The sequence below is a fragment of the Rattus rattus genome, chromosome 10 (genome assembly GCF_011064425.1).
Source record: "Rattus rattus isolate New Zealand chromosome 10, Rrattus_CSIRO_v1, whole genome shotgun sequence".
In the NCBI taxonomy this organism is placed as follows: Eukaryota; Metazoa; Chordata; class Mammalia; order Rodentia; family Muridae; genus Rattus; species Rattus rattus.
In genome coordinates this window covers 5,281,175-5,290,297 of record NC_046163.1, presented here as the reverse complement: position 1 = coordinate 5,290,297, position 9,123 = coordinate 5,281,175, and the positions used below count along the sequence as shown (strand labels likewise).

The following is a 9,123-nucleotide window of genomic DNA, read 5'->3' as shown; positions in this document are numbered from 1 at the left end:
GTTCCCTGACATTGAGAGTTTCGAGAAGTCTTGACCCAGGATGACAAAGTCAATCTGAACTAACTTTTCATCCTCACCTATTCACGGCTTGCTTCTCTGTCCAACAACCACCTCATTTGTTATGGGCACAAAAGGATCACTGACAAAGAGCTTGCAGTGATTTTTATGGGAGAAATTAACAACAAATACCCCCAGAGCAAACACCTTCAGTTTATAAAAAGAACTAATTCTATTTTTCCCTCTTACAATAAAATGAACTCCAATTTCTGGAGCCCCTACATTTTACACGGATAAAAATAAATGAGGAAAGGCAGGGTATAAATCAAAAGATATGAGTAAGGTGGTTCAAAGTTCTTATAATTCAGTTCAGAAATCAGAATTATATATAATACTTATGGTGTTATTAGATTTTCAAGACTCTCTTAACAGAAACTGCTGAGCTAATTCACAATGACTCCAAATTGACTTTGCTGTTTATTCAACTGCAACAAGTGATCAGAAATAAAAATCATCCATTATATATAACACATCTCAGATCCCATGTGGATCTCCCAGGCCCTCTAGAACAAGATAATGAGGAAATTGATCAGCTGCTGATAGGAAATATGCTGGAAGCCTCAGAGTTTCATAAAAAAAAAAAAAAACCACCATGTTAATAGTAAAGGTTTAAAGAAAGAATTCTCTATCATTTGGCAACAAGCTAAAGAAATTATGAGGAAATGTCCTATTTGACCCTTATTTAACCAAACACCATTGCCTACAGGAAGTAACCCTAATGGTACTCAAAGAAATGAAATTTGGCAAATGGATATGTTTCACAGTACAGAGTTTGGTTAAACTGAAATATGTGTGCCATACTATAGACACATATTCAGGATTTCAATGGGCAACTGCTTTGAGCTCTGAAAGTGCTGATTCTGTTATTACTCATTTATCAGAAGTTATGGCAATTATGGGTAGACCTAGAAAAATTAAAACTGACAGTGCTCCAGCACATGTCTCTAGTAAAGTAAAACTTTTTACATACTATAATGTAAAGCATATTACAGGTATGCCACACAATTCTACAGGACAAGCCGTCACTGAAAGATCCAATCGCACTTTAAAGGAGATGCTTAATAAACAGAAAAGGGTATCAAAGACTCCCAGACATAGATTATGTAACGCTTTATTGACTTTATATTTCTTAAAAGCTAATGAACAAAAACCAAAGGCCACTGAGAGACAATGGATTATAAAAAACTGATGAATTGTATCAGTCTGTTTATTTTAAAAAATACATTAACCTCAAAATGAAGAGCAGGAAACATGTTACACTGGAGAACAGGCTTTGTTCATACAGGGAAAGAAAAATTACAGATTCCATCCAAACTGACAAAATCAGATTTGATAGAGGAAGAACCCCCCTAAAGATCTTGACTGCAGGCAGGAAAAAAGAAATCAAGAAGACCAAATAGAACAGGTATCATGATTTGCTGATTGATCCCTCTTCAGGAGAACAGCCATTGAACTAGCCAGAACTTCAGCTATGCATAGCCAAGGGATCTTATTGGCTACAGAGTCCTCAAGATTCATTGAGCTATCTTTTCATATGGCATGAATGGAGATTTACATTGCAGTTTGATTATACATTCAAACTAACTTCTAAAGAAAGACAGTTGTCTTTCACCTGCTCAAAGAGCAGAATATTACCCTTAATTGATAGGTGCACCCTGCACCTTTCATACACATGTCTTTATAGAACTATGTATTGCTTGTAAGGTTTGTATACTGTAGAACGGAAGGCCAGAAGGGCAGCCCTGACAGGATTCACCCTCGAGGATGCTGAGGGGCTGAGACCTGCTGTTCCAGCTCCCTGATCCATCCTGCCTCAAACTGCTGCTTCTAGAACAGTTTCAGAAAGGGCTGCTAATCTCAGAGGACTTTGTTTTATCCAGTCTTTCAAACTGCTTTAACCAGGACTTCAGTTCACCAACATAGAGAGAAAGGACAACAAACGATGCCACTTTCTCCACTCAAGACTTCAGTTCATCAACATAGGGAGACAGAACAACAAGTGATGCCAGCTAGCTCTCTTTTGACTTAACCATTTTTCTTGGACCCCCCAAAAGGAATTCTTTTCCCCAATTCAGCAAGAAGTGATTATGAAAAGGCTGTCATGCCAATCACTTAAGTTGGATTGGACAGTTTTGGTCATTTTATGAATTATAGATATATTGTCATTTTTAAGGGATGATTACAAATCATTATGGTCTTGGGAAGGAAATTAAATAGGGAGCTTAGACTCAAGGATTTCTATCTTTCCTTTCCTTTTCTCTCTTCTTTCTTAGTTAAAGTTAAGGGGGGTTGAGAAAGAAAAGGGGGACATATAGAACTATTATAAGAAATTAGACTCTCTTCTTCTCCCTGTTCCAGAGACAGCCACATCTCCTCATGCAGTGCCAGCCTCCTCCCGTAGACAAGATGGTGAAAGTTGGTGTGAACGGATTTGGCAGGACTGGGTGACTGGTTATCAGGGCTGCCTTCTCTACATCTGGCAAAGTGGACCTTCTTGCCATCAATGACCACTTCATTGACCTCAACTACATGGTCTACATACTTCAGTATGACTCTACCCATGGCAAATTCAATGGCACAGTCAAGGCTGAGAATGGGAAGCTGGTCATCAACGGGAAGCCCGTCACCATCTTCCAGGAGTGAGATCCGGCTAACATCAAATGGGGTGATGCTGGTGCTGAGTATGTCGTGGAGTCTACTGGTGTCTTCACTACCATAGAGAAGGCTGGGGCTCACCTGAAGGGTGGGGCCAAAAGGGTCATCATCTCCGCCCCTTCAGCCGATGCCCCCATGTTTGTGATAGACGTGGACCACGAGAAATATGACAACTCCCTCAAGGTTGTCAGGAATGCATCCTGCACCAACAACTGCTTAGCCCCCCGGGCCAATGTCATCCATGACAACTTTGGCATCATGGAAGGGCTCATGACCACAGTCCATGCCATCCCTGCCACTCAGAAGACTGTGGATGGCCCCTCTGGAAAGCTGTGGTGTGATGACTCTGGGGCAGCCCAAAACATCATTTCTGCATCCACTGGTGCTGCCAAGGCTGTGGGCAAGGTCATCCCAGAGCTGAACAGGAAGCTCACTGGCATAGCCTTCGGTGTTCCTACCCCCAGTGTATCTGTTGTGGATCTGAATTGCGCCTGGAGAAACCTACCAAGTATGATGACAACAAGAAGGTGGTGAAGCAGGCATCTGAGGGCCCACTAAAGGGCATCCTGGGCTACACTGAGGACCAGGTTGTTTCCTGCGACTCCAACAGCAACTCCCACTCTTCCACCTTTGATGCTGGGGCTGGCATTGCTCTCAATGACAACTTTGTAAAACTCATTTTCTGGTATGACAATGAATACGGCTATAGTAACAGAGTGGTGGACCGCATGGCCTACATGGCTTCTAAGAAGTAAGAAACCCTGGACCACCCACCCCAGTCCAGCAAGGATACTGAGATCAAGAGAGAGGACCTCAGTTGCTGAGGAGTCCTCATCCCAACTCAGCCCCCAACACTGAGCATCTCCCTCACAATTCCATCCCAGACCCCCATAATACCAGGAGGGGCCTAGGGAGCCCTCCCTTCTCTCTTGAATACCGTCAATAAAGTTTGCTGCACCCCCCCCAAAGAAATTAAACAAATGGGGTAGATTATTGAATCTATTCTTAAATAAAAAATATTTTACAGTGATAATCATATTGATGGAGCACTTTATATTTTGATGCAAGGTTTATTATATGGCATAGGTTATTATATGTTCATACAAATTTAAGGTAAATTTTGATACACATAATATATATGTTTTCAATTTTTATATGAGCTATTGTACTTACATAATCCTGAAGGCTACAACGTAAAGTTCTATTCCTTTTAAAAACTGCTGTTACAGATAGGGATGATAAAAACACAAATTATAAACTATTAGGGATGATTAAGTAAAACAACTTAATAGTCAAACTCATGATCATAGTAGAAACTAATTTAATTAATTACAATAAAATGTTTTCAAGGTTATTCAGATAGTTAATAGCTAAGAATAACCAAAGTTTAGTTGTTCTTCAAAAACCTCAGCGATACACAGAATATTGCGTTTAAAGTTATTTCATAATTAAAAGATCTTTTGACTGTGAGATATGTCTGCTTTTGACAGTGCCCCCACTGCACTTCAAAGGAGATGTTGAGCATCAATAACCTCCATATGGAATCGCTTCAGTTGTGGCAAGCTAGCCACTGGGCAAAGAAAATGCCCATGCTTCAACTACAGAAAATCCGTTCGGAAAGAAGAAATGTATGCAGAGCTAAGCTCTGCCTAGACAGGGTAAGCAAGTCCTTCATATTTTCAGCTAGAAAGGTCTGTCAGATACAGTAGGCCAGACGGCTGAGAATAGATGCTCCAATGTTATAAAGAATGTTGGGACTGTTAAGGTTATCTGATGCCTCTGTCATTTCTGTAATTTTTGGAAACGGTGTCCCTGTGTGACCTGCATACTCAGGTAATATTTATTCCTTCTCACGTCTTTGATGAGGTTGAAACTAGATAGTCAGAGTCTTACTATAAGCTTAAGCTGTTTAGGGTTTAAGAAGATGTTCTAGGTCTAAGAAGATATTTTTAGGATGGCAATACAAGTTTGGATGGAAATAGATTTAGAAACAAAACTCTGAACTTACCGAGATAGGATCGATAATAAAGTGCCCTTTTCTAAATTGCCAAATACGAGCACTGGACATTTTGAATGTAACTTGTACCTAATAATTTTCATGATTGTTTCATAATTGTTTCTACTGTGTGTTGTTTATTATTATATAGAGAAAAAGCATTTTTATTTAGACAAAAAATGGGGAATTATTGAGGTTTAGTCTGGTGCTATGTATTGTAATGCTAAATACTCACTATGGTTGCCCCCAGGGATGAGGAGATTCTCAAGGAGACCCAAGTAATGATATGTAACCTTGCCCCCCCCCTAGTTATCTCAGATTGGTGAATAAAGATGACTACAGCCTATAGCTGGGAAGAAGAGAGGTAGGCAGAGTTTTGGTTCCCAGGCTTGGAGTCTGAGGCAGGATCAGGAGGAGAAGAGAAGGAGGAGAGAGAAGATGCTATGGGTAAGAAAAGCTGCAAGTAGGAGCAATTCAAATGTATTTTGGAAATGATATCAGTATTTGCAAATTAATTAAATTCAGAAAAATAGAGAAGAAATCAAGAGTCAGTTCCAGGATTAATAGATGGTGCTATTGACTAATGTGGGAGGAAGTAAGAAGAGGGAGTTGGCAGCTTTAGGTTGGGCATGGCAGACAAAAGAGATTAAAAATGGGGAGGGGGGTAGCATGCTAAATTGGGATGATTTGCTATGGTGGTGAATTAGTTAAACTGCTTTGGCTCCCAGCTCACACTCACACACTGTACCAGCCCAGTAGCACTCTGGATTCTCAGATGAAAGACTCAGGCCAGCTAATTTTGTTACACCTTGACTAGCTCAATGCTAGGCATTTCTAAACCTCCCCGAGACTAGCATATATTTCACTCCGTATTCCTGGCTTAAGACCTTCTAAATCTGTTTTATCTTTGTTGCCCTGGGCAGCTCCCCACCCCTCTCTCTCTCCACTCTCTCTCTCTCTCTCTCTCTCTCTCTCTCTCTCTCTCTCTCTCTCCCTCCCTCCCTCTCTCTCTCTCTCTCTCCCTCCCTTGCCCAATCTAAAAGTTGCACCCATCTCTTTGCCAGCCATTGACTGTATGGCAATTCTTTATTATCAGTCGAAGACAGTTGGGGTCAGGGACTATCAAGTCTGGAAGCCTTATTTTGGGAGCCAAAATGAGACAAAGCATTAGAACCAATCCCCAACAATTTGATAGTCCTCGTGAGGAGATGTCAAGCAGGCAGTTCTGCTGATCTGACAGCTCTGCCCTAGCATGGTCTAATGTGGTATTAAATCCCTGTTGCCTTCATGAGTCCTAGGATTCAATACTCAGAAAATAAAAACCAGGGCCATGAAAATCCAAGTCAACTTGGTGTGTGACAGAGACAGCTAACCACCCACAAATGTCTGCTGTCCTCATCCAGAGAAAGTGTTTCGAACAAGTGGCAGCAGCCTCAGATACAGGGGACCATGAAGACAGGTAATAAGTGCATCTTCCAAGAGAAGATGGTTAACTCTCTTCCTCTTCTGGGCTTATAACAGGCCTCCAGTCCTTAGCACAACTTACTTCGTGATGGAAGTACCATTCAGGCTATAAAACTCAGCACACAGACAACACCACATGCCAAAATAAAAACAAAGGCCTAATCCATCAAAGTCCGTAGCTCTGGGAAAGTCTCTGAATGCACTAACCTTGCTTTTAACTTCCACAGTTCCACTTCTGGCTAACTGTGCTTGTTAACTGAACTATGTCAACCCAGAATTTGGGTTCTTTTATTTGTTTGGTTTTTTGTTTTTGTTGTTGTTGTTGTTGTTGTTGTAGTTGTGCTTAAAAGCTCAGCCTGAGAAAGGCTTGGGGCTACACTAAGATCCCAAACATCCAGTGTACTCACCAGCTGGCTAATAAAGAGTTTCTGTTGGCTTAAACCAATGTCTGAGCAGTCTTCTCTAGTGGCTACCCCACAATTTTGATGCAGATAAATACAGGGACATTGAAAGTCACATGTTGAAAATTATAGAAACACAAAAACAGGACCTTAAGTCTTCAAACTTTGATACATGACTAGTAAGAACCATTGTAGAATTCACACACAGATACACACACACACACACACACACACACTAACCTTTTGTGTTATACCATTGAAATGCAGAGAATTAGTTAGTATAATACATTTACCTAGTTAATATGCTTAATATCTACATTGTATCTATTTCCATTAGACTCTGGTGGTTGCTTAAGCACCTTTGGTATGAGGAATTGTAGTAGAAACAAATTTATGCAGTTTGTGGAAAGTCTGGTAGAGAAAGACAGAACATTTGGTTCTTTAGGATAAATGCCAGTAGAGATTGGTGGAAACTGAGAACCTACTTTATGAGTGTCAGTGGGTCGGGGGTGGGGGCTACAAAAAGATGAAATCCAAGAACAGCAAGAGAAATAGGTCAAACTCTTCCCAATGAACATAAACCTCCAAAATTGTCAATAAAATACTTGCAAACTAAGTTCAAGAATAAAAGATCATACACTGTGATCAAGTCGGCTTCATTCCAGAGATGCAGGAGTGGTTCAATATACATAAATCAGTACATGTTATACACCAGATGAATAGATCTAGTGATGAGTAGGAACCATATGATTATCTCATTAGATAGGCTAAACACCTTTTGCAAAATCCATCATCCCCTCATAGTAAAACCCCTGTAGAATCAAGGAAACAGGGGGGCATATCTCAACATAACAAAAGTGGTATGCAACAAGCTCCATGCAAAGTGGAGGGAAAAAACACAAGGCATTTTCACCTGTCAAGAACAGGACAAGGTTGTCTACTGTCTCCATTCCTCTTCGATATAGTGCGTGAAGTCTTAGCTGGAACAATGTACAAGAGAAGAAAATACAAATAGGAAAAGAAGAAATCAAAGTAATATTATTTGTAGATGGTATTATGATATATACATGAATGACTCTGAAGAATAGTCTTCAAGTGATAAACACATTCAGTCCAACAATGTATCAGGGTACAATATTAACACACCACATGTAGTAGCCTTCCTATGAATCAATTTTAAGTGTGCTGAGGGAAAAAAAAATCAAGGAAACATCCATTCATAATAATCCAAAAAATAATAATCTTGGGGATAAATCTACCAAGGAAATGAAAGGCATGTACAACAAAATCTTTAATACACTAAAGAAAGACATTGAAGACAATTCCAGAACATAGACCTCCCATGTTCATGGATTGGTAATACTAATACGGAGAAAATGGCTATCCTACTGGAAGCAATCTGTCACTCAACACAATCTCCATTAAAATTCCAGTGCAATTCTTAACAGAAATTGGAAAAGGGATCTCAAAAATCAGAGAACACTAAAGTCAGATACAGACAAAAATAGTAAGTGATTAATCTCCTTGATAAGCATAGATGCAGAAATGCTCAATTGTAAACTGAGTTCAGGAACATATCAAAGAAATCATTCTTTCTGATCAAGTTGGTTTTATCACAGGGACATAGACTTGGTGCAATAGGGGAAAAGCAATAAATATAGTTAAGTACGTAGATAAACTCAAGGTTAGAAACCATGTGACCATCTCAACTGATGTATAAAAGACCTTTGACAAAATCCAATATCCCTTCCTGATAAAATCCTTGAAGAGACTATGGATTAAATGAATGTATGTTGATATAATAAAGACACTTTCTGTGTAGGAAGTTTTGAGGTCCTTTTGCTCACAGATAAGCACGGGGGAACCCTAGAATGTTGAATATATGGGGTTGTTCCTTCAAAGGGATGCATAACCTTTTATCTACCTAGAAGTCCACAAGTTGATACAGTTAATTGTCTGGTAAACTTTGTGCTATCAGTGTTGATGAGACCACACTGCATCTTCCCCAAGCCCCTTTATCATAAATTCATTTTTTTTCAGTCAATCTATAGAACCCATCTTTGTGGAAGATGTACTTCACAAACAGTTTTGATGTAATCACATCAGATCTTTATTTAGCTTGCTTTGTGTTTTAATATGCACATGGGATTGAGTTCATTTAATTATCAAGAAAGCTTCCATCAAATTGTGCTGTGTTCAAATATGTGTAAAATAAAGTGTTCAGGTCAGACCTCCAAAGTTTGAACCAACACCAACTACTTTATAGTTTTGAACTGAACTACTTTCTTGCCTTCTATAGATGGTTACTGTGCTGGCCATGGTTGCAAAGACCCCCGCCTTTTAGATGGAGCTTTGGGTAATATACTTTCTGCAGTGCCTGATAACCTGAGTTTAATCCCTAGGACCCACATGATGAAAAGAGAGAATTGATATCCACAGGTTCTCCTCTCATGTCAACAGTGTGCTGTGGTTCATGTGTGTGCATGCACACACACACACACACACACACACACACACACACACACACACAAATATAAATTATAACATTTT

At 39.7% G+C, this 9,123-nt stretch overlaps 1 pseudogene; it reads left to right on the top strand.

Annotated features, from left to right (window-relative positions):
• Window positions 1-2,457: 2,457 nt before the first annotated feature.
• On the top strand, window positions 2,458-3,467 carry LOC116911270 (annotated as a pseudogene).
• Window positions 3,468-9,123: the final 5,656 nt, after the last annotated feature.